The sequence below is a fragment of the Neopsephotus bourkii genome, unplaced genomic scaffold (genome assembly GCF_033783945.1).
Source record: "Neopsephotus bourkii isolate Nb327-2 ecotype Australia unplaced genomic scaffold, CSIRO-AGI_Nbou_v1 NB_1846, whole genome shotgun sequence".
In the NCBI taxonomy this organism is placed as follows: Eukaryota; Metazoa; Chordata; class Aves; order Psittaciformes; family Psittacidae; genus Neopsephotus; species Neopsephotus bourkii.
The window spans coordinates 907,468-931,796 of record NW_026902319.1 but is presented as its reverse complement, the minus strand read 5'-3'; the positions used below and the strand labels follow the sequence as shown (position 1 = coordinate 931,796).

General features: G+C 40.6%; 1 protein-coding gene across 9 annotated transcripts in view; it reads left to right on the top strand.

Moving 5' to 3' along the window:
* SGCD (sarcoglycan delta) overlaps window positions 1–24,329 on the top strand; it is a 525,277-nt gene that overhangs the window by 231,282 nt on the left and 269,666 nt on the right. The window contains exon 2 of one of the 9 annotated variants that reach the window (XM_061343979.1): window positions 17,522–17,619. The exons of 7 other annotated variants lie outside the window; for them this stretch is intronic. The gene's annotated coding sequence lies outside the window, so the exon portion shown is untranslated. Of the gene's footprint in view, window positions 1–7,958; window positions 8,128–17,521; window positions 17,620–24,329 lie in introns of those variants that run through there. One more of the 9 variants, XM_061343983.1, reaches the window with a different exon arrangement.

Below are 24,329 nucleotides of genomic sequence, written 5' to 3'. Positions count from 1 at the left end.
CAAGACCTACTACCAATGGGGAACCTGACATCTGCAGTGTTAGAATGTGTTTCTGTGAAGAGCACTGGCAGGCTGGCTGAGGGATGTGGGTCCATAATCAACTGGAAGGCACTCCAGTCATGATGCATGTGTCAAAGGCCGAAAGCTTGACTCCAAGCTGATGCTTAAATCTGTTTCCAAATTCCCAATGATTCTGTGGAGCTCTAAATCCCACCAGTTTCTCTGGGTGTATTCTTCGGCGCAATTTTGAGCGAGCTTCCTCCATGAATCAGTGGAGCTGAGCAGACTGCATGAGGATGAGACACCTGGCTGGATCTCCTCCAGAGCAGACAGTACTGATTCTCCTGGCTAAGTTTCCATCAGTTTCACTGGGAAGAGTTTTAAATGCTCAGCGAGTTTGCTGCAGCTCTGGCCCATCATTAAAAAGCATGGTCAGGAACAGGAGGAATCTGCACGTGGACTGGAATCCCAAACAAGGCACAATCCTCAAGAAAGGAGAATTGCACACCTTGAAGGCAGAATGGAAATCTTTAGGAGAGATAATCAGCTTTTGTCTATTAGCCATCGTCAGCCCAGACTGGAACAATTTTCGCAGTTTGCCTCCACTTCAGCCAGTCAGTTTCAGTGTATGGATTTAATTGTAGTTCAGTTGATGAGAACATTAGATAACTAAAGAGCATGTAGGTACAGCTCACACATTTCAGGTTAAGAGAGCAGGTTTTGTAAAATCCCCACCTAGCTCTTCCTACCTGACAATGTAAAAATATTTTTAGACTCTTAAATGCTTCACAGTCCCCTTCATATGTGAGAAAATTTCTTTAAGCAGACCATTTTCCTAATGATGGCTACTCTACAGTGCTTTGCTTTCAGTTCCAAAATGCATCGGGCTCAAAAAACCCCACATTTTAGCTGTTTTTCGTATGTTTTCAATTGATTATTGGTACCTTTGAAAATTCTGGAAGAATACTTTCTCTAGAGTGCACGATGGGGAAGAGAAGAAAAATACTTAATAATGAAACATTCCTGTGAACCCAGTAACGGTACATGGTGGCTTTTTTCGATCTCTTCTAACTCATATCCAATGCTTTTATCTTGCTTTTAGATTCCCTTCTTCAGTAAAGGTCATTACAGGAAGAGCCTTGGAGGAAATCTGTTTTGTAATGTAGGTCTTCAAGCAAGGGGGTGGGAGGGAAGTGGTGTGGGATGTGTGCCCTATTGGAGGACCAGCTCTGATTTTATAACAAGTTTGCAGTCCTTTTCAATCCTGTGAGTTCCTGGGTTTCAGAAGTTGGTGCATGTGGATGTCATCCTTGTATTTAATGGCTCAGCCTAGGAGAGGTTAGAAATTTTGCACTGGAGGATCATTGCTGGCTATTCTTATGGTCTGTGGTGGAGCCTTTATTTTCCCAGTGCAGTTACTGCTCTTTCTGTTATGCGGCATCCACGACCAATATTTTTGCTCCCTTGTGCTGAGTTTTGTCCTGGTGTGCACTGAGAGATGCTCACTCCTTTTATAAAGTACATAGGAGGAGTTGTTGAGGTCTTGCCCAAAGCTCGTGGTTGGCAAGCCAAACTCACTTCATTTAGAGAATTCATTGTGGGAACACAGTGAAAAATATCATGGCCAAATAGCAAAGGGCCTTTAATGAGAGAGGTCATTTATTTACTGTGAGATGTGCTACGTGCCCTGCTGTCCTTCAGCTAGACAGCTTCACTGACAATGTATTGTGTCCTCTGCTTGGGGAGAGTGCAACTGGTGCTGTGTTCTGCAGCTCGCTATAGAGAGGAAGGGAGGCCTGGTGCAGATTTAGTTTCCCTTGTAGATCCTAGCTCAATGGGATCCCTCCCGCACCCTGCATTCCACCAAGGTGTTTTTGTTGCCACACTTTCCTTGCCTTTTGGCGTGCTTAAATCAAATTAAAGTGAGAGCAGGGTTCCAGCAAATTCCTGATTTAGGTCTGGTCCTTCCTCATTTAAAGGCTAAAATGCCCTGTAGGAAACTGATGCTTTATATAGACCAACTGCAGTCCCATTTGTTACACAGATGATAATAAACCCTGAGATTAGTGAAGGTTTCTTTCTGAATTAAAACCAGAAAAGTTGTCTGTCTGCACTTGCTTGTGCGTGGTCAGTGTCTCTTCCAACTTGGATTTCTGCCAGAGCTCTGCCTCAGGGCTTCCTCCTGACCCTTAGGGGTTCTTATTCATGTTGTTTGGGTTGTGCTTGGAGAAACTGTGGAGCGCCCTTTAGGGAGAGCTGGGGATTAGTAAATTGTAGTACAGAGAGTCCTGCAGAGGTTCAGTTGATCAGGACAGTATCGAGAAATGGAGTAATGCTTGGACTGTGGATGCGCTGTCTTTTAAATGTGGCTGTGGTAACTTGTGTTACGAATTCTCTCTTCTCTTGGTATAGATACTGAGCACAATTTTCAAACTTGGATCAGTTCAGTCTCATATTTCCTTGGCTAAGTATCCAGCCTCTAAAATAATAATAGTAGGAAACAGCAAACAAACCTCACACAATCTTACCTCTTACAATGTTTGACTTGTAAACTGGCCTCACACCTCAGCCTCTTCCCTCGATCTTTTCCCTGGAGTGATTCTGCAGTTTTGAAGCTACAAGGATGCTGAATGGTTTTCTTCCTTCTACAGGAGGTATACCAGTCCCCTGATGCACAGCCTGAATAATGCATGAGGAGTTTATTTGCTTGCTTGTGGGAGAAATCCTCACTCCCCATTTAACATTGGTCTTGCCCTTTCTCTTGCATGTGAACTTTTTTCCTCTCTTCTGCCTTTTTTTTGAGCATCTGAGCAGGACATGAATTCGCTTGCCTTTGCTAGTCAGGGGGATTTTTCAAGCTCAGTGTCTCACTTGCTTCCGAGTATGGTTTGATACCTATTTTCTCATCTTAAACTGTTGTTGAGTGTTGAAACACTCTGATGGTGTTGAGTAGCATGAAGCAAGCAGGAGTACCCCGGTGGCAGTCCCCACTGGGGAATGGAGGTGATTGACGATCATCTAACCAGTGAAAGCTGTTCAGAGAGCCATGGCTGTAGGCACTGCTCCCCTGAGGATCACAGACCTGCTACCTGTTTCTTTTTTTGCCTGGTGATCAATGCATGTTGCAGGCACCGTATGCCTCTGCAGATCAGGTTGGCATGCTGGGAGATCCAACTTTCCAGCATCTGAAACCAGTCCCTTTTCATTTAGGTGCATATGATGAGACACTGTGACTTTAGAGCTGAATGAGTTGGAGAAGCTCATTTTTAGTATGTGCAGAATTAATTTGGTTGATCATATTTCACACCAGTCAGGGAAGAGAGAGATATTCAGGCTGAGAGAGCAAGAACACATTCCAAGCTTTTTTCTCTTCTATATCCTTGGAATATGATGAATATTTTTTTCCCTCAGCTGTCATAGTCTTCTAATGAATGCTTTTCCTCCATTACATTTTTAAAAATGAGATTCTCTCTGTAACACAATCCACAGTTTAAAAATAACTTCTGTGACGTGCTTTAATGGTGGCAATTTCAAAGCTTATGGAGAGGGTGCAGGAAGAAGCTTCTAATCTAATAATGAAATGTGTACGGCACATACGGAAAAGAGAGGAGTAGCTGGAATCAGCTTATTTTTCCTTTCTTGTCTCTTGCTTCTTCAGCTGTTTCTGGTATCTTCCCCTTTTAATTGCAGGGCAGAGCTGAGGAATGCAGAACTGTAGTTGTCACAAAACCAAGAAGAAAAGGTCTGTTCCCATAATCTTGTAGTGGATTCTGTTGCAGAAGCCTGCTGAAAATCAGTGCATCCTCATTTCAGAAATGAAAAGTATAGTCTGCTTCATCTCTAACTGCTGTCAAATGTTTAAGCTTTCCTTTTCCCAGCACTTACTCAGAACGCATTTTCTGTTCAGCTAGGAATGTTATTACTAACTGATGAACAAGCCTGAATACTGAACATGGTGAACGATTGACATTTTTAAAGTTAATCATAGGAACTTTTCATCCAGAAGATTCTGAGGCTGCTCTGGATGCTGATATACCATCTGAGACCAGCAGTGAAGAGCACTGTGCAATGTCAGTTCAAGATGAGTGGCTATAAAACATCAAAAAAGAAATACGATTCCTATGACACTAAGTCATCATTTGAGTCGGGTAGACTTTCCTGACTGGGAGACTACTAACGAAAGACACATTCTTACTAATACCTACATGCTCAAAATGCTGTAGTTTGAAGAACTCCTCTTGCACAAAGTTTCAAATACCACATCAGTAAGAAACTGTCCAACTAATTAAACAAATGGCATCAGCTGTTTGTTTTGGCTTTATTCTTATTGTGATGGTATATTTCTGGAGAAAGAAACAAGATTGAGAACAGCTTTAGCAAAGAGGATGGGGATTTGGATACGATTTATAATTTTGTGGCTGGAGATGAAAGAGCTGCAAAAAAAGCCATTGCTGGGTTTAGAAATGCAGTTCATTCAAGGGGATGTGGGCTCCTAAACCCATTTGTTTCTCTTGAAACTCTATGCTTTGATATCTGAAGCCTTGCCCAGTGCCTACACTGCAGGCACTGCTGTGGTTAACACCATTTTGTGGTCTGCTAACCACAGTACTGAGAACTGGCTCCTGATCCTGTTTTCTGGACTTATATCTAGCACTTTACGGTTTGAATAATTGAGCAGTTTTCAGCATGCCTACTGGAGAAGCTGAATTTTGCCAAGCTCCCATCATCAGGAATGACAGAAGTCAAGTGGAGGAGTCCAGAGTGCTTTTGTTCATACTCACTGGGACAGCCCAGTACTAGGAAGTAGCAAGCAAGATTTTTCTTCCTGAAAGCAGAAATTATGTTGGCTAACTGTGACTTAGTGTGATTTCCTTTAGCTAGGTTACTGTTGCTTTGCAGGCTACCCCATTCTCCTATCATTGTTCCTTTTGACTTTGAAATTCTCTTTTGTTCTTGAAGAGATCACTTCACATATAGGATGTGTTCTGCAGGGTGAGTTGATTTAGTGGAGAGCCTTGTCAGCTCTCACCATGCTGGTAGAAGATGCTGCCTTAGGGGGCTCTGGGCTTAAGTGTTGTTTACACACACTTCAGATCTACTGATCCTGCAGATAGAAGTGGGAAGAGTAATTTAAAGGGTTACACTGTGCTTAACAATGTCTTTTTTTAGCACAAGCTGAAAGGAACTGCTTCTCTGATATGGGTGATGTTGCAAGACAAACTGTTATAGATCCCACTACTTTCTAGGGTAGCTATATTCCCCTTAATTCCTATTTTGGTGAAAACTGCTCCATTATAAAACACAACTTTCTTAGCAACCCTCTTCCAGTATTGCAGAATTGCTTCATCTGTGTTTAACCTTCATCTGCTGAGATGCTAGGAAAATATTTTGCTGTAGTGTCTGGAGTGGTAATAAGGCAGGAGGCTTTTTGTTGATGTTCCAGGTGGCTTTTAAAATTTCATACAGCCTTGCTTGATGCAAGGGCTAAGGGTCCTTGCAGAAGCTAATACATTATCCACTGACCCATTTTTCATATCTAGCTAGTGCTCCCCTTGGATTAACAGAGGTTCCTCTCTGAGTTATGCCATCTCCATGAAAGCTTCTGTCTCTTCTTTATCCTTGCTGGTCTTCCATAGAAAGAGGTGTCTTTAGTTAGACTCTTGCTTGTGTTTCTCCGTGTATATAGATGTTCTTCAGATGAACATACAAACATGGGAAGAATATTAATGTTCATGTGGGTTGAAAGTATTTCTCTCAACGAAACAGTGGGCTTTAAATCTATTAATGAAGAACCTCATATTGAAACAACTGTTCAGTTATACCTCAGTTGCAAAGGATAAATTGGCTGTTTTGGGGTTTGGCTCCTTTGTGAACTCTGTTTGAGACAATCTAATTTAATTTGTAATATTATTGTGAAGATTGTCAGTGGTTAATTACATCATTTCTGGGGGCCAGCAGCTTTGAGGTTGTTAATGTTTTCAGTAGTACTTATGAGCTTAGATACTTAAAGGAACTCAAGTAGAAATCCCATGAACCCTCCAGTGGGAAAAAAACAAACAATCCCCTCCCCCCCAAAAATCCCAAACCAAACAAGAAAACCCAAACACACAAACCCTCACCTTTTACTTATAGAAAGTGTTCCTTTTTTTTTTTTTTTTTAGTTCTAGAAATGTTGTAAGAACTTATTTGTATGTAAAATTAATCAGCTTAGGAATGTTCCTACATTGTCACTTGGATAAATAAATAAAATTCTAGACATCAGGATAACAAATGTAAAGGATTAATAGATACTTCTAGATTTTAAGCTTTATAATCCAACATTTGTTGGTTGTTTGGTACTTTTATCTGGCCATACTGAGCATCTTTATTCAACATCTCTAAGATTCTCTTGGGCTGTGTGGGATTTGCTGAGCGCTTTCAGTAATAGCGATTCTACTTTATTTCTGCCCTGGTATTCTGGGAGATTTGTTCAAGGGCACATCTTCTAGGAATTTCATACAAGAGGCAACAAAAGAAACACTTATCTTAACAGAGCCACAACTTCACTGTCAACTATAAAAGAAAAGCCAACAGATTCCAACTTAGATTAAAAGTCAGCTGCAAATAGAGGCAAATATTCCCGTAGGCACAGGGCATCTCTCTGAAGAGAAAATGCAAATGGCTGAAGAGAGTTCAGAGTGATTACTTTGTGTTTCACAAGCACTGTGGTTTCATATGCCCCAGGTCAGCTCTTATGAGATTTACAGAAAAGATTTCTGGAAGACCTATGGCAACTTTCCACATGCCATCTTCAAAATCCTCCTGTTTTCTTTGCAGGGAGATTCACTCTTGTGAAAGGCTCCTTTGGGGGAATGGATAACAGATGCCAGTATAGCCCCTCATGCAGCATGACAGCACAGAGCAAATATTGGAGAAGAAGAAAAGCAAGGCTTTGGCTTCCTTTATTTGTCTCTCAGCTCAGAGCTGTCACATAAGCTCTTCCAGTTGTGAAGGCATCCTTGAGAGGACATCCCATCTTAATAATCATCTCTACCATAGCTTACATAAGTAGGCAGGGGGTAATAATCAGTTCAGACTCCATCAGGAGGCCATCAGGTAGATGAACAATTGACCTTTCAGGAAAAGCTATACATTTAGAAGCAAACTAAATATAGTAGAAGACAAAGTAGAGTGGAATTGTAAAGCAGCATATTTGTATCAGATAAGAGCCAGAGGATGCTGGGACTAAGGTTCTCTTCATCTTCAGGCAGAGAAAATGCATCCAGAATCTATTTTTTCAGGAGGGGGGGTCACCACAGCTGTCTTCTCAGAAGAGTGTGATAGAATTAATGACTGACTTCCTTCAGTTTAACTGACAAATCCATGTGGCAATGGAGAAACTGGTCACACAGATGATACCATTAAACTCCCTGTGCTAATTGGCTTAATTTGACAAAATAGTTTATGTCCCTGTTTCACATTCCAGGCAATCTAGAAGTTCTCAGAATTTCACTGGAAATTGGTATTTATTTTTGTGTCTTATATTTGCCTGTGATTTCTTGCTTGGAGTATAGAGAATGAGGATAAATTTGAATAGGGTGAGCATAAGGAGGTAAAAGTGAGGGAAGCCATAAAGTGGGAGGGACTTGTTACAAATCTCTGAGATTTAGTGTAATCTAGAAAGACAAAATGGTCTGACCTGAGCAGGTGGCATTGATTTCTTCCAAAGAACCGTTGTCGTCCTGCGTTGGAAAGAGGGAAGGCAGGAGAAGCAAACAGCCAGCAGAGTCATATTGATGGGCAAGAGCGATTCCACCTGCAGGACTTAGTGAGCAGAAAAGTCATTGTTTAGCCTAGCAGTGAGCAGCGCTGGAGAAGAAAAGTTCTTGCAATAAGACTTAGAGCAAACTGTCTGCAAAGATGCCATTAAAGTTTGTCTGGTCTTCAATTTGAGGAAAGAATAAGGGGATAGTTTGAAGCAGTTGTCTGATGTTTTTAGGGATTTAAATTCAAAGGAGGGGGGATGACAAAGGGAGAGGTTCACAAATTCTGTTCATGACATTTTATCTCAAAATGTCAAGTGCTAAAGCTGTGGAAATAGTGCTTACATGGTGGATGTGGTACTGCATAATTGAAGCCACTGGAGAGGTAAGGAAATCTGTACTTTCTGGCCTTTATTTATTTAAAAATAAAAACTTTGTCAACACTGTATGTACTGCTGAGTACATACGGCACTAAATTTCAGTGCAAAGTGCTGAGATTTCACGGGCTGATCTAAGATGCTCCCTGTGGCACCATTCCCTCTCATCTCAGAGGTTAACCTTTGGCAGCCTTTGCTCTTACTTCTCATCCATTCTGCCCTTTCCTGAGTTTCTAATGCAATTTTTTTCTGAAACCAGGGAATATAAGTGTTTAGTTAGTGCAAGTAAAAATTGGTGAAGATGCTTATCTGTATTTCTACCTCTGAGGAAATGTGCATCACTAAGTGTTGAAATGTTTAGATGCTTATACCAGTAAGCCTTGAAGGGTCCTAGCTCAGCAAGCTTTGCATTAATCTTTGTCTTGTTTTCGTCTGAGTTTTGGGATTGGACAAATAGTCAACCTCAAGCTGGCTTCATTCTTCATGCTGTACATCTCCACCCAAGAGCAGCAGCAGCATCAGTGTGTCGGGCTGGCCACTGCTGACATTTGTGTTGCTTTCTCTATGCTGCTAACAGATGTAGCAGGAGCAAACATGCTCGTGCATGACAGTCACAATCATGATGGTGAGGCAAACACCTTTGGGAATCATTCCTGTGGGTGAAAGTTTCCTATGGGAGCCAGAGTTTCCATATTCAATATTTTCCTCCCCTTTCTGGCTGTGACATCACAGCGCAGTGCCATCATCAATATAATTTTTGTAGATGAAGGTGCCCAAAGGTTTCTCTGTGCAGATAACCCACTTTTTGTGGGTGATCCCTTTGCCCATGCTTACAGCCAGTATTTGTCTCCTCATTTTAAAGTCTGACCCAGAGACAAATGAGTCTTTTGCTTCCACAGGTCTTTGGGACCCTATAGAAATCACCCACATTTCTAAAGGATTTCATCTGAGAGAGTCTGGTCTGGAAACTTGTTCTGGAGGCTCCCCATGCAGCCGTCTTTCCCCAAGACTTAGCTGACCCCTGCACTGCTATTAGAGGCAAACTGTCCTCCAGAAATGTCACTGGGTTGTCTGCAGGAATATTATTCAGAAGAAATAAACATGTGGGATGTGCTTTCCTAGTATTGGAGGAAAGCCTGTTTGTGTCTACTACTTTAGGAAGATTGTTGGAGAACAGTTCATCCATGTGTAAAGTTGCCCCCTATAATTCTGCCAAGACTGAGGAGCTGAGGGAGATCTGCTGGCAACAGCGCTAAGGGCTCTTTCATCCACCCCATTTATCCGAGATGCTGGAGGTCAGAGAGGAGCTGATATGTAATTTGCTTGTCTGAACCAGTTGTTCTGCCTTGTTTTGTACAACTAGCGAGTTTTCACACTGCCTACCAAACTTCCAGAGATGAAATGTCGATACTGCGTGCTTCAAATGGGAGAGCTGAGTCCCCACGCTCTGCAATTTGCATTATGCAAAAGTCTGAGATAAAGAGGGTGAGAACACATGTTGCAGGCTTTCTCCTTTGGAAGCTCGTCAGTATGACAAATCACCGGTATATAGTAAAACTTGCAATGAGCCTTCCTAGTTGTTTACCTTCCTATAATTACATAGCACGGGCTTTTTTTTATTTTCTTGTAAGGAAAGTCCTCTCAGGCAGTTTTGTTTCTTTGAATTCAAACTTTACGAGCTTTTTTTTTTTTTCTTTTTTTTTTTTTTTTTTCCAATGCATATGTTGGGGGAATAAAAAAAGCACATTTTTCTCTTGGTCAAAGTAGGTGCATTCATTAGAGCAACTCAGAGGATTATGTACAATTACACTGATTATTTTTTTTTTCTCAAGGTAAATATTTAATTGCTTTGATTTTTTTTGTTTGTATCCCAGGAAGAAAATAAAGATTGTGCAAACAAGTTCCTTTAACCATTCTTTTCCGTACAGCATATGCTTCTGTATACCTTGCACAACTAGCCTTACACTAACCTTGTCCTTACAGACCGGCACTCTCCTTAGAGATTTCACTTCCTCAAGTCTTCACACCTGCACACACATACATGAAAAATAAAATCTTGGCCTCTCCACTTTAACTACAAAAGCACTTTGTTTCTTTCAGCTCCAGCAAACTGGATTGAATTGTAACTATATTGAATGCAATTCTCTAGCACCTTCCCTCAGGGATCTAAAACAATTTTCTCACCATTGCTAAATGCTGGACTTTCCCTACACACTCACAAAGTAAGTAGGATGCTGGTATCTGTGCCGCAGGGTAGGAAAATTATGGAAAATGTTGAGTGCAGTGTGCTGTTTGGAAGAGAAAGGGGTAAGATTTTTAGCTCTTGGTTTCGCATGTTGTGTATTCACACAATAATACTTTTCTGGGAGAGGAATCTTTTCTAGTTATAATGTGTAACATTAATGTGCCAAAATGAAGTGCAATATTTACACGTGTAGCAGTATAACTGAATTTTTAGGCAGTATTGAGCATAGCTTTTTTTTCATAGTGCAGGAACAAGCGGGTAAAATAAGGAAGGAATAGTAATAGGTATTTTTGAACAAATATGGAGTGTGTTGATTACTTGACCCTGATCTGTTGTAGCTTAACCAGGCATAGTGTAGACTCCAGGTTCTGAAGAAATGTGTTTAAAAGTCAGTTCATCAAGGAAAGGGGAAGAAAACAGCTCTAGCTCACAGGTGCTTGCTCCCTGTTTCATGGTGTAATCTCTGGCCAGGGCAAATGGAGGAGATGCCATGCTGAAAATGAGTGAAGTCTGGTTATCCATTGTATCTAGCATGAAGGTTTGAATATATGATGGCAAGGGCAGAAGATCTGCTTCCCAGAAATTTGGTTTTGTTCAATTTCCAGTATATACTTTCTGTGTGTTTAACAAACAAAAGGAGAGTGCAATGATGCTAATCATCATTTGGTGATTTGACGGTGCTTGTGTTCCTAATAACCTGCAAAAAGAAAGCTGAGGATAGGGTGGTTGGTGGCTAGGTTAATATGCAGTGTAGCAGAGTCATTTTAAAATAATCCAAGCAAAGAAAGGAGTTTTATCTAAAAGTACATTTCCATTACTTGTGCCTCTGGCACACTAATGTCTGAGCCACCAACAGCAAGAAACCAGCAACATTTCTTGTTTCTTTTTGTAACCTTCTATTCTTGTTTCTTTTTGTAACCTCCATAGCCTTCAGTATTGCTTTCCTTAGTTTTCAGAAGATTACTTGTTAATTGAGACATAATTGACTCCAACAGGAGTCTTGACTGAAAAGAGCCTGAAGAGCATTACAGGAGTCTTGCATTTTTCAATTTATTTCTTTATTTTAAATAGCATCTAATTTCTGAGCATGTCAATATGCAGTTAAAATTTGATATTTGAGTAGAGTGGGATGCAAGCTCCTATAGATGTGTTCATGGCAACTGCATTTTCTCTGTTTTTCTTAGATGGGAACAGTGGAACACTAGGGTAAGTCTAATTTTTGGATCAGTGAAAGAAATCTACTTTGAAGCAAAGAAACCAGACTACATGTTCAATTAGGTTTTGGATTTTCTTCCTTTTTTTCTCCCCCTTTTTATTCCCAGAAGACTGAAGATCAGTCTTTAAACACCACAGGTATGTCAGCACATTTTAAACCCGCTTCTTGTTACGCTTTTCATAAGAGCTTAGCACCTGGTGAGCCCGTAAGTAGAGTTACTACTTAGAAAGCCTGGCTACTTGCTTTGGTACTGAAACAGAAGTAGTTTTCTTCAGAAATATATCCAAAAGGGCCAAGTCTTGAGCATTTTTGTATTCCCGTTACTTTGAATGGGAAGTTTTTCCTTACTAAGGAGTCTGTCATTTGGCTTGCTTATAGAGCCAGGCACTCCTTTTATGTAGGTCCATTAATTTTGATCCTGCTAAAACTGTATTCCTAATTGCATTAAGTCAGTGTATGTAAAGAGATCAGAGGAAGCAACTGATCCAGAAAGGGGGGATGCTTGGTATTGTGTGCTTTGAAGCAGTGGGATTGAATGACTGTTATCTTGGATGTGACCTTCAGATTGGTAAAGGGAATGTATAGTTTTTAAGAGATACGTGGTATAATTAATGATTAATCAGGGTGCTTTGTTTTGCAGGGTTTTGAATTCTGCAGTCAAGGCGTGTGTGTATAATGGATGTGTTTTATTTTCTTTCTTCTGCAGCTTGTCTTTGCTGACTGCACCCGTTTACTCCCTCATGTCTGTAGGCTCTAATAAATTGAGGAGTTTAGGTAGACAGCTCCTTAGGCAAGAGCTCTCCCTTGGCTGGTGATGCTGTTGAGATCTGCCTAGACTATAAAAGGCTCAGAAAGAGGGTCAGTCTTTTGGCTGAAAGGCATAAGAGAAGTGTAGCAACTTTGATGTCCCCCTTCTTCCCTCTTCTTGGACATTTAATTGGCATTAGGAAACAGAGCAGGTCACTGGATTCATAGACAAAAGAAAGGGACCGTTTGAGTCAGAAACACCCCTAGGAAGTCTCCTGTTGGTAGTGCTTGCACTGATGTTATCAATTCCAAGATATTTAGACAGTTTTTAGACATATCTTAGGTGTCAGAATGATGTGATAAAACAAAAATCTGAGTTCTCATCATAGTAAGGATGTTTATCCACGTATTCGGGGAGAGCAGCTTTAAGATGTGATGGTTTTGGATTTGAATGCACAATTCCCCTCCCAAACAAATGAAAAGGCCCCCACAGCTTTCATTCCCATGCTGTCTTATCTAAACATCCAGAGAGAACTGGTTTATAATTTCATATTTATGAAGAGAAGATATCTTTTACCAGTTCCTGCTTTCTTGCTTTCAAAAGTCTATTTGACTCAGTCTTAATGCCATAACATTAGAGGTCAAAGAAGAGATCCTGTATAATACAATCCATTTGGATTTTGCCTAGCAGTGTCTGTATCAAGCTAGCGTCTTTCAGTTGACTGAAGTACTTGGCTTTTCTTCCCTGTTACTATCTAGAGATTGCCACTTGAAATTGTGGTGGACAGCTCCTTCAGAGAGATGAGAATGGTTGCACACAGTAGCCTTAATATCCTTGTAGAAATACAAGCATTGTGGTCATGGGAGGAAAAATTGTGATTCTCCCTTCATCTTTAGGGAGAAGAGAGAATCTTCTTCAAGATAAATCATTTGTAGACAGGACAAGCCAGTTAAAATTTATGTCCTGTATCCATGATGCTACCTTCAGTATCTCTTCCAAAAAATCAGTGTTACAAATTGAATAGAATAATGGGAGCAACGGTGGAAAAAATTAAAACACCACCAATATTGGGTCTCTCAGGACATTGCTGCATTGTTTGGCTGTGCAGAGAAAGGGAGCACCCTTCTCAGCCATGGGGGATGAAATGAGTAATAATGGGCTTCAATTGCAGCAAGTGAGATTTACTTTAGTGACAAAAACTTTCCAGGTTGAAATACTGCATTAGATTGCATATGAGAGTTGTGGCACCTTTATCATTGTGGGTTTTTAAGAATAGGTTAGAAAAACATGTGTCAGGAATGATATCTGTAGAGCTGCTCTTGCCTTGGGGCATGCAGATGGACTAGATGACCTCGTGAGGTCCCTTCCAGCCCTGTTTTCTATGATCTCTAATTCAGAACTTCTCATTACTCATCCCTCAAAGCCCCAAAGGTGACAGGACTATCACACTTCATTTTTACCCTTACATCGTTTTTTTGTGCTGGATGGTTTTTACTCATTCTGAGAGACTGGCTTCAATTATATTTGTCATATGATTCTCCATTCTTATAGCCTCTTTATTGTGGGGTTTTTTTTCCTTCAGTCCATCACCTCTAGGCCTTTTCTTTCCATTTTTTATAATGTATCCTACTTGCTTCAAAACTTTCTGAAAGCAAAACTCACTCAAAATTTTCTGAAAGCAAAACTCGCTCAAAACTTAGATCTATTTTGTGGATTTGAAATCTCACATTAGATAAAACGAGTTAGAGGAGCTGCTAAGTATCAATGTCATCATGTTCAGTGCTGCAACAGATACAGGAATAGGAACTGTTTGCTACCTTGAAGTAGGATAAATATGAACAGGAACACATGACGAGATGAGGAGTTGCGATGAGGAGCTGCCCAGGACAGGGGCTGTTTTGCTTGTTTGTACAGGACTTGGTACAGTGTGGCCCTGAGCCTTGAGTAAGGGCTGCGCTAATAACCTTAATTATGATGGGAAGCACATGAGGTACTGGATGCATGTGTACCGTCTGCACGTGACATTGCTGTAAGGTAGAAAAGAACTAAGGTTTGTGCTCTAAAGGGACAGTCTGATTTCAGGGTGATTGAAGAAAACAGTAAATTAAAAGATACCTGAAACAGTGTGATGCTGCATGTCACGGGTTTTTATTCAGGTATTATAGTGGCAATAAGTACCCCATGCAGCTGCACAGTCCTCTCTCCCTGACACAGCCGGATGTTTCAACAGGCTGGTGCGAGACAGTAGGGTCCCATTATATTTGCCCCTTTTCATCTCTTCCTGAAATGGAATTAAATTTGTTCTGTTAGTGGCATGCGATGGTTTTTAAGTGGTTTCCTTGCAGGTTCACATTAAGCTTCCACAGGTCTTGATTTGGGTTAGTAAAGTGGAAGATTGCACAATAAAAGCAAGTGTCAGGTGTGAGGTCAACAAATGTCCTGCTTTATTGTATAGTAGTTTTCCAGATCAGCTCCAGGAGGCCTTGGTCTGTGAAATAGCTGTGTTAGTTCTCCACATGTCAGAGTTTAATTGCTACAAAGTCGTAGAGAGGAAGGTGCTTGGAGTGACCCCTGCCATGGTGACTGCCCCACTCAAGTTTGTGCTTGGAGAGGAGCATCACGCTCAGGACACTGTGCTCATTTCAACTGACTGAGACTTTGTTGGCCTCTTCCTCAGTGGTTTAAACTGAGTCAAAAGATGAGAAATCCCTGGAGGCATTTAGCACAAGGCTGCACAATGTAGTGATTCACCTAAATGCCTTATGTTCCCCTGAATATTTTATGTTCGGTAAACAAATGCACTTTTGCAGCAGTGGAGCAGAGGATGTGTGCCATGTGGGGATTCAATGGACACGGTACTGCGATGTGAAACCTAAACTGGTCTTTGCTTGTCTCTGCTGTGTAGGGCAATGTATTTGCAGGGTTTTCAAGTGTAACTTGGGTAATAATATTGAAATCATGAAATTATCAACCCTCCTTCATCCTGGCTTTTGAAAAAGTTGATTAACCCCATTGTGTTATTCTTCTGAGGAGCTGACTTTCCTGTGACTAATTATTCTACGGTCATTTGTATGTTCTGAGTGCTGTTTGCTGCACGGCTGAATTTGATGCATTCCATTTAATTAAACAGTTTTAAAATGAAAAATAAAAAAAGGAGGGGGAAGCTCACTTTGGTAGCTCCAGGCTGCAGGAGTTGCCGTGTCTGCTTCAATCTATCTGCTCCCTCTAAAGGGTCTGGTCGCTGGAACCCTTTCAGCAAAGTTACGAAGGCAAGACTTGGAAAAGCATGTCTTTATGGAAACTTTGATTAATTTTTTAAGGGGTGACCAGAGCTGCTGTGTTACAGAGCTGTCAAATACCGTATGTCCAGAAGCCCTGTCATCTGCATTTCAAAGTCAGAGCCATATTTTAAGAGACTTGCCCTTTCATCCTATCTGGTCTCTGGGGGAGTGTCGCTGGGATTGAACCCTGTTTGGCCGCATGAAAGAAGCCTGCCAGGCTTCCTTTGCCAGGGACTTTGAGTTTAAATCTATTTCAGGCCTTTAAAAAGGTCAGTCAAGGCTGCCAGGCAGAACCTGTGTCTTAATTCAGTGCTATTAGAATCACAGAAAAATAAATTCCCTGGTCTCAGGCTGGAGGGCAGGGCACGAGGGAAGCATCAGACACTTTATAAACTGCAGAATGCACTCTCATTGTAAACTGATTTTGCAGTCTGAAGCAAGCAGACATGTCCCTGTGCCCTAGGAAGGTCATTTGAGCTTTGCTGTACTCTTTGGGCCCCACCACTGGGGATCTGATTGCTGGGCTGGGGCCTGAAGGAGCTGCTTTCCTTTGTTTGCTGAGAGAGGTCAGGATGGTGTTTCTTAAATTACATTAGCTGCTAGGTGTTGTGTCTTTCAGAGGTGAGCTGTACCTGGCTGTTGAGGCTTCCCACAGCTGTAATGTTTGGCCTTTGCAGCAAGGCAGAAGGGAAGCAGTGTGGGGTTTTGGGTCTGGATTAGGATTTACTGTGCTGTTGGTTGTGGTTGGTGAGCAGGGGGAGAAGCTGAACTTGGTGCTCAGTGACCTCTTCCAGTCCTCTGCTGATGACAGCAAAGAAACATACGCAGGTTGCTCTTGGTCTGTATCTTCTGAGATACTTAATTGTGCCAGTGAAAAATTTGTGTGGATTCCTACTAGAGTAATAGGAGCTTTATTTCTGCTTTATTCCTACTCTGCTGTCATCCTTCAGCTTCTGCTCTTATTTGTAATCTAACATGTGTTCTTTCAAAACTGGAAGGAGCTGACATCAGTGGTTTGAAGAGCCAAAGGAAAGATTTCTTATAACCGTAATCAGCTGGGCTAATTTCCCAGAAGCATCTAGACCTGGCGAGATACAGAAGAGCCCATGTACAGGACAGCATCTTCTGTTCTGTAGTTGAGTCTGAGTTAGTAATACTTTGTTGATTTGCAGTGCAAGGTTTAGTCTGAGTTTTAACTGCTCTGCAGTTTTTGTATGATCTGGAAAATACTACATTTGTTTTATATTATCATATCGGGAGAGGTTTAATTTTGTTGGCTTCTTTACCAAATAGCCTGATGAATGTGTACAGCAGCTTTAATGTGATTTCTCGTCGATTATTTTCATATTAAAGCCCTGTGATCTGAAGAGCAATAAGTTTGTATTCACTTGCCACCCTGTAAGTAGCTCTTAGTTTTAATCTTGTAGGTTTTTAAAATTGAATCAGCATAAATTGCAGAAATTATGTTTATATTCACTTGCCATCTTACTAATGGAGCTCAGCTTTAATCCTTCTGATTTTCCAAATTGATTCAGCAAAAAATATGTCACTAGGATTTGATTAAAGCATGTGGTTTCAGCTTAATTATTTCCTAATGTGTTAAATTTTCATATTCCAGTGAAAAGTTTTAGCAATAGATCCTTATTTCTCAAAGTATTTTGGAAGCCTAGTGTTAAGTTTATGTTTCTTATTAAATTCTTGACTACTAGTAAAAGGTACTTGTCAGTTTTGCAGTTAACTGCTGTATTAATTTTGAAGTTATAAATAACATTGGGGAGTAAATTTGGTATCTCAGTATTATGCAGCAAAAAACAGTTGTTGCAGTAAGGATGCTGTCAGCTAATATGCTTGTCTCCTGTTTGCTAATCACTGCTTTTATTCATCTTGTGCATTTTGGCTGGATGAAATCCAGTTTGCTATGGTAATGGCTGTGAGCAAGTAGGGACTGAGTGCTGGTGGATCTATGAAATGCACTGGTGGAAGGAGGTTTGCACAGCAGAACATCTACAGGTAATAAATAGTGTCTGTCATCAAATTGGGAGTCCTGTGCATGGGCTGTCCTTGAACTGTGGCAGCTGCGGGGAGGCAGGATGGCATGGTGGATGCTGCACCCTTGCTGTGTGCATGCTGTAAATCAGTGATTAGAGATCTAAGTAAGGGGTCAGCTTGACACCACTGGTGTCTGCCCCAGCAGCTCTCTTGGCATTCCACAGATAAGAGTGGTGCATTGATGCCTTTACAGCATCTTGTACCTCCTCCTTTTCTATAGCACTGGGAGGCAGACGAATAAATAATCCTTTATGAAAAGCACGCAGAACTATGAATTTTGTTCTCCTCTTTGTTAATATCTTTAATAATGCAAGGAGCATTAATAAAGAAAAGGGGACTGCAATGTGATGATTTTTTTATACTGTTATACAACCAGGTCTTAGATAAGGTTGTGGGTCTGTATCGGTATATGTGACTGCTATTTTGACTGATCACCAGGGAAAAAGACAATTGCATCTCAGGCCAGAGTGAACTACCACATGGGAACAGCTGCAAGCCCCCTCTCCTGCTGTACATGTACAGCACTCCCCAAATCACCTCCTTAAATCCTTGATCCTGAAATTGCACCTCTGTGGGTGGCTCCTATGCTGGCAGTGGGCTCTGAGCACCAGTGCCAGGGTCCCCCCATCTTGGAGGGGATTATAGGGTCAAGGATAGATGGCATTGTAGTATAATGTGATGTGGTATTGTGTACTATTTGAGGAGCATCTCTGGTTTTGAACAGAGGTAAAACCAGTGGTAGGTGACCTGCTGGATTCTCTATGTATGAGGCTGAAAAAGTCTGAAGAATTTCTGGAAAAGATACAAGCTGTGTTTCACATGCAGGGAGCAGCACTGTCCCTAATGCTGTAAAGTTTTGAAGTCCAATGCTTATCATTATCCACATGTGCCTTCAGCTTCCTCTACTGCTATCAAAGTAGTTATCTTGTAATAGGCTTGTAAGGGAAGAGCGGGCACTGACACCTGCAGTACGTATGGTAGAGAGGAGCACAGGATGGGAGTAAGGTCATGATGTAAATGATGTAAGAACATGCAATCAAAAGCAAATGATCATTTTAGAGGTAAAATCTAACAGTTAGGCTAAAAGTTAATGTCAGTTCTTGCAAGCTGTAACAATATCCTGCCCATTATGAAGACTGCCACCCGTTACCAAACTGAGATGTTTAAACCCCCCTATAAGTGGCTGCTAGTGAAGTCAGTGCAGAACTGCTAACTTGATTTTTAATGTTTTATTGTGTGCAATCTCCATAGTTTTATAAATGATCTTTCACAGCTGCAGGCACAACATCACCCAAATATGTGTGTAGGAGGGTTGAACCAGAACATATTTTAAAATATATTACTTTGGAGATTAAGTATCAGTGGTGTAAAAAGTCTCTGAAAAGATTAAAGATGAATTATCTGGGGGAAGGGAAAGATGATAACTTTGTGTCCAAAAAGAGTATGTGACTTAGTAATACTGTGAACAGGGAGTGAGGCTGTACAGGTAATCAGTTTTATGAAGGTTTTTTAATATGACACAACTCACTACATGGCTGAGCTTAATTCAGTAATAGATCAGTGTCCTTTCTTTAGGCAGCGATGCTATATAAGTAGAACATTCATTATATCATTATAATAGAGATCCTCCAAAAGCTAAATAAATGAAGACAGGCGCTGGAAGAACGGTGAATACACATTATAGGTTCAAACACTGCTATTGCTGAAAGCCATCTAATTGTATTCTGCTGCAATTAATAATTATCTTAATGGCTTTGCATATTTATGAATATATAAAACTAAATAAGACAATACACAGGCTAGGATAAAATGTTGGTTCATAAACTTTTCGTGCTGAACTGTAATTAAGCATGCCTCTAATCACAGCGTCATTTTTCATTGTGGATGTGTTTGGGTGGGAGGGGAAAGTTTGAGAAAGAAAATGTGACTATTCAGGAAATTACCTTCTGGGAAAGACTTCAAATCACAGATACTTAAAATGAAGCATAGGATTGCTTCTCATTTGCCTGCCCATTACTTATAGTGTGGCTTTTTGACTTGCAGTACCCCAGGTATGTGGGGCGTATTTGTCTCATGAGCATGCAAACATAAATTCAGGATGAGGCTACAGAGAACGTTGCTTGAAGTTTTAGCTCAGGTGGAATTTCTGTCCATTTACATCCATACAACCGAGAGATGAACTTGACTGGCTGAGGTTTCTCCTCAGCCTGCGCAGTAACTGCTTGCTTTCATTAGGATTGTTGGATTTTTATTTTTCCCTTTACAGGCCTGTGCATTACAAAATGTTCCTGCTTTGTTTCCATTTGACCTTTCATAGTTGCTAAAAATCAATAGACTTTAATGCGTTTATTAAATAAGGAGGATTCCAGGGATTAATATGCAAGCTGTACCAAGAGAAGAAGGTAAGGAGTGGAATATTACTGCACAGGCAAGAAAGGCTGCTGGTTACAAGAGTTCTTGCTTTACTGCATTGCACTGATGCCACACTGACTGGCCTGGTTTGAGTAACATAATGTACTTGGGAGCACCAGCAGCTTGGATGTAGGACATTATTTTTCTTCTTGCTTTGCAACTTTACTTCTGACCTGCATATAATGACAGTTTTTCTTTGAGGTGAGCGAATAAATGAGTTTAGTAAAAGCTCAAGGTGCCATGCTGAGTTAACTTCAGCAGGGGAAGGGAGATAACTTTTGCCTGCATTGACGCTCAGACAGAAGTTCCTAAATTCCTAAACCATTTAGCTGTGGGGATATCGGTCAGTGTATTTATAGCTTTTGTTGTGAAGATGGAAGTGACTTGGATCCCTAAAGATTCGCTGACTGTAGAAGTCTTTTGTTTGACCAAGCTAAGTCAAAAGATTTTAGCATGAGCAGAGCTCGTTCACTTGTCTTCTGTAACCCTGGATTGCCTATCAGCTTATTCTATGCTGTAGCTTGTTTCCAAGAATACACTGACTTTTGTGACCTGATTTTTTTAAGTAATAAGAGTTGTTCAATTTCTGTGCTTAATTTAGTGTTCCATAGGATGTATATACTTCTACATCCTTTCTACTCTTTAGTTTAGATAAAGTACTTAGTAGCTTATATACTGTATCTAAGTTTTAGACAAAAGATATTTATCCAAATCTCTTGTTTGCATTTAAAGAAAGGATTGGAGTTCTTTAGCATCCCATCTGGTATGCATACATATGGTTACAGAAAGTCATTCCTGTACAGTTTTAAGTCCTTTGGAGGAGTAAATAGCAGTTGAGCTTATTCTTGCTATATCCTGGTCTCTAGCCCCAAATACACGTATTAGCTAATATCCCTTCCAAGTGGCCAATGTAAATGCTATTGATTTCAGCAAAAGGTTGGCTGAACTCAACATACCTGATGTATCAATTTAGCACATGGATGCCCACCTATGCACCCATGTTACTGTTTTTTAATGCAAATTTAAGGTAGGATTTTCATTAATATTTAATCAACCTAGCCCTTATGAACCAATAGTAGAAAACTTGAATGCTGTGGCACATCTTTCCTCCAAACATCTGTCACAGGGTTTTTTCTACCTGTTATTTATGTGCATTAATAAGGGAAGCATTGTCCTTGCCTGTTTAAAGCCAGTTAATTCTCTGATGTAGCTGTCACTTGTTAATGTGTTTTTGAAAAGCTTACAGGTTGACCCCCACCCCTAACCAAAGCAAAAGGAGCACCCAAACCCAAAATCTGGGAGTGAGAAGCTGCTTATGGCACCATTAAAATCAGAGTATGTATATGGACAGTTCTCTTTCAGTTCGTGACAACTCACACACAATGTTATCTTTCTGTGTCAGCCTGCATTCAGACCTCAGCATATTAAGCATGATTTAGAAGGAAGCAGTGTCAAACCATATTGATCAAATTTTGGTGTTTCAAGATTTAATTATTCACCACCACCACCACCACCACCACCAGCCCCCCCAGCTACTTTATAAGGAACAATGCTTTGGGTAGTCTTTTAAAAAAAACAACATCCATCACCATAAGAAAGAACCTAAATAATTCTTACACTAAACATATCAGAAGCAGAATTTTATGGCAGTTTTGCTTTTTTGGGACATAATCATGTCTAATCTGCAATAACAAAAGAGTGATAGATATGCACACAGAGGTGGTTAGATGATCAGTAATTGATTGTTTTCTTCTTGAAGAGCAAACTTCTTGTATTCCAAAATGTGAAATGCTTTCCTTTTATGGGGTCAGCATTGATTGTACATAAAACGTGTGATAGAGGGTGTCTGGAAATGGTAATTAAAATTGTAGAGTTTCAGAAGTGAGCATTGATTATATTTCAGGGCCATAGTAAAAGTTAAAGAGTAAACAACAGTCAGGCAGCCAGAATGCTTTTGCATCAGAACAAGGAAGGGGTTTGAAATGACAATTCAAGTCCTACCTTTGTTAATTGTTCTAGTGAAAAATAGAACATTACAGGTTTAATTACATTTAAGAGAGGAACTTACTTGGTTTTCTCCTTTTCAGCTACCACTGGTGATTTTTTCCATGATTAAAGCCCCAGTGAAGTACTAAGGCTCTTCCAGTGAAACATGGCTTAGGTGCTTTAAAGGGAAACCTCTAGTGCTAAGACTTGCCTCATAGGCAGGGAAGAGGGGCCATGAGGGGTCATGCTGTTTAAATGACAGAAGCTGGCCTCAGATGTTACACAAGTGGGCTATATGAGCACAGTGGAGATCAGAAGAAAGGCGTCCCTTCTAGACTATTTCCTTAAAGAAAAAGGAAGTTTAGGTTTTGTTCTTTTCTTTCAGTTTCACTAAGCCAGTAAAAGCTAAGGCTTATAGGGGATTAATGCATCAAGTCCTACTTTTAGCACAGCTCCACGGTCTACACTGAGAGGTTGCTGGCTTCCTGTAAGTTTTCCAGATTGGGATGTCAGCCTGATACCTCCCTCCTGACACAAGCAATGCAGAATCGATACATCTCACATAGCAGCTGTGTCAGCTTGAACATGCACAATTGCTTGGTGCAGGCTGAGAGACAGGCACATCTAAGCTACACCTTTGGCTTGTTTCAATGTGCAGTTATTGTGGTATTAGTATTGCAGTATTAGTGCCAGTTAGTGTATCAAGGCAATGCAAATGAGGTTGAAAGCCACTGTATTCAAGGCATCCTAACTGTGTTGGAAGTAAATCACGGTTACGATGGTGCCCTTATCTTTTAAAGGCAAAAGAACAGTTTCCAGGGATTTGGTGTTGCACTTTTCTTTCTGCTTACAAGTGTCGTTCTGGAAGCGCTTTTCTATGCTGTATGCACAAATGTGTCAAAATAACTTTCCCTGGAGCTGTTGGGTATTGCTAGAAGTTTTCACAGCATTCGCCGTAAAACTAAATGAATCCAAAGCCCTTCCAGCAGGATGTGCAGTGTGTGGAAGCAGGTTTCTTCTGTGAGCCTTCATCATTAAAGACATCAATTAGACAGCAACTAAAAGGCTTAGAAAGAACTTTCTCCAAAGATAGGTTGTTCCACTGTTTGCCATCATGGAGTTTTTTAATGCTTCCTTAAGAAGCATTTTGTGTCAGCTCTTCCTAAAAGCAGAGGATAGGGTACTTGGTTGGTTCACTGCTGAGCTTGCATGCCTCTTCCATACAAATTGAATCTGCAGATCCTCTGTTTCAGTTATGGAGCATTCTTCTACCCTGTTCCCATTGTCGGATGAAATGTTCTAGTGAATTGAGTAACACATTGTTTGGTTCACAGCAGAAGTACACACTGTGCTTTCTGCCGTAGACTTTTAAATGAGGATTTACATGGCCTGCCTGAGGCAAGAAAAGCACAAAGACCAAGGTGCCACCAAAACCTTCTGGGTTGCAGTATGTTTTGCCACTTCACTGCCTAAAAAGCTTGTGTTGTGGACATTAGCTGCAGAAAAGAAGGATTTGCCTGTCATGTGTGTACATACTGCTCAGTGCAGGTAAAAGATGTTTTGTGTGTCATTTTGAAAGCTTGAAATTAAATAGATCAACCAACCACAAGGCCCATCAGTGTAAATCAACAGCAGAATTGGGCCACATCAGAAAGCTACATGGGATGATGCAGTAATTCTTATTGCCAGTGCTGCACACTGCTAGAAGCAGCACAGATTGTTTGAAAGAGATCTGTCCTGGTTATGTTTTGTTGCTAGTAGGTTATATTTAATTAAATAAAAGTACATGTTAGCTTTGGCTTCTTGTGCATTTATACAGAAGGAAAAGATAAATTGTCCTCATGAGATGAACCTCTACATTCATTGTGAGACTTAAAGGGAAGTGACAGGTCTGTAAGTAGGTGAAAATTGAGAGTTCAAGTGTTTTCTAAGAAGCTGTACACTTACATGGCTTAACTGGTAGTGTTGTTGCTTTCAGGGCACAGCACTTTTGCTGCCTAAATCACACATGCTGTCAGAAAGTCACAAAGTGCTTTTTGGCCGTTGGTAGCATATGGGCAGAAATAATGTCTGATTGTTGATCTTGAATCACTGGATATCTGCCCTGCAAAGGTTGCATCAGTAATTGAGAAGCACAACTAGGGTAGCATCTAATTCTTAGTGTACTACAGACAAGCTGGTTCTATTTTTTGCAGAAAAGTGTACAAAGAAACTAATTTTTTACCATTTTTACTGACTGCCTTTAGAAATGAAGTTATTAATAATGGTCCTCA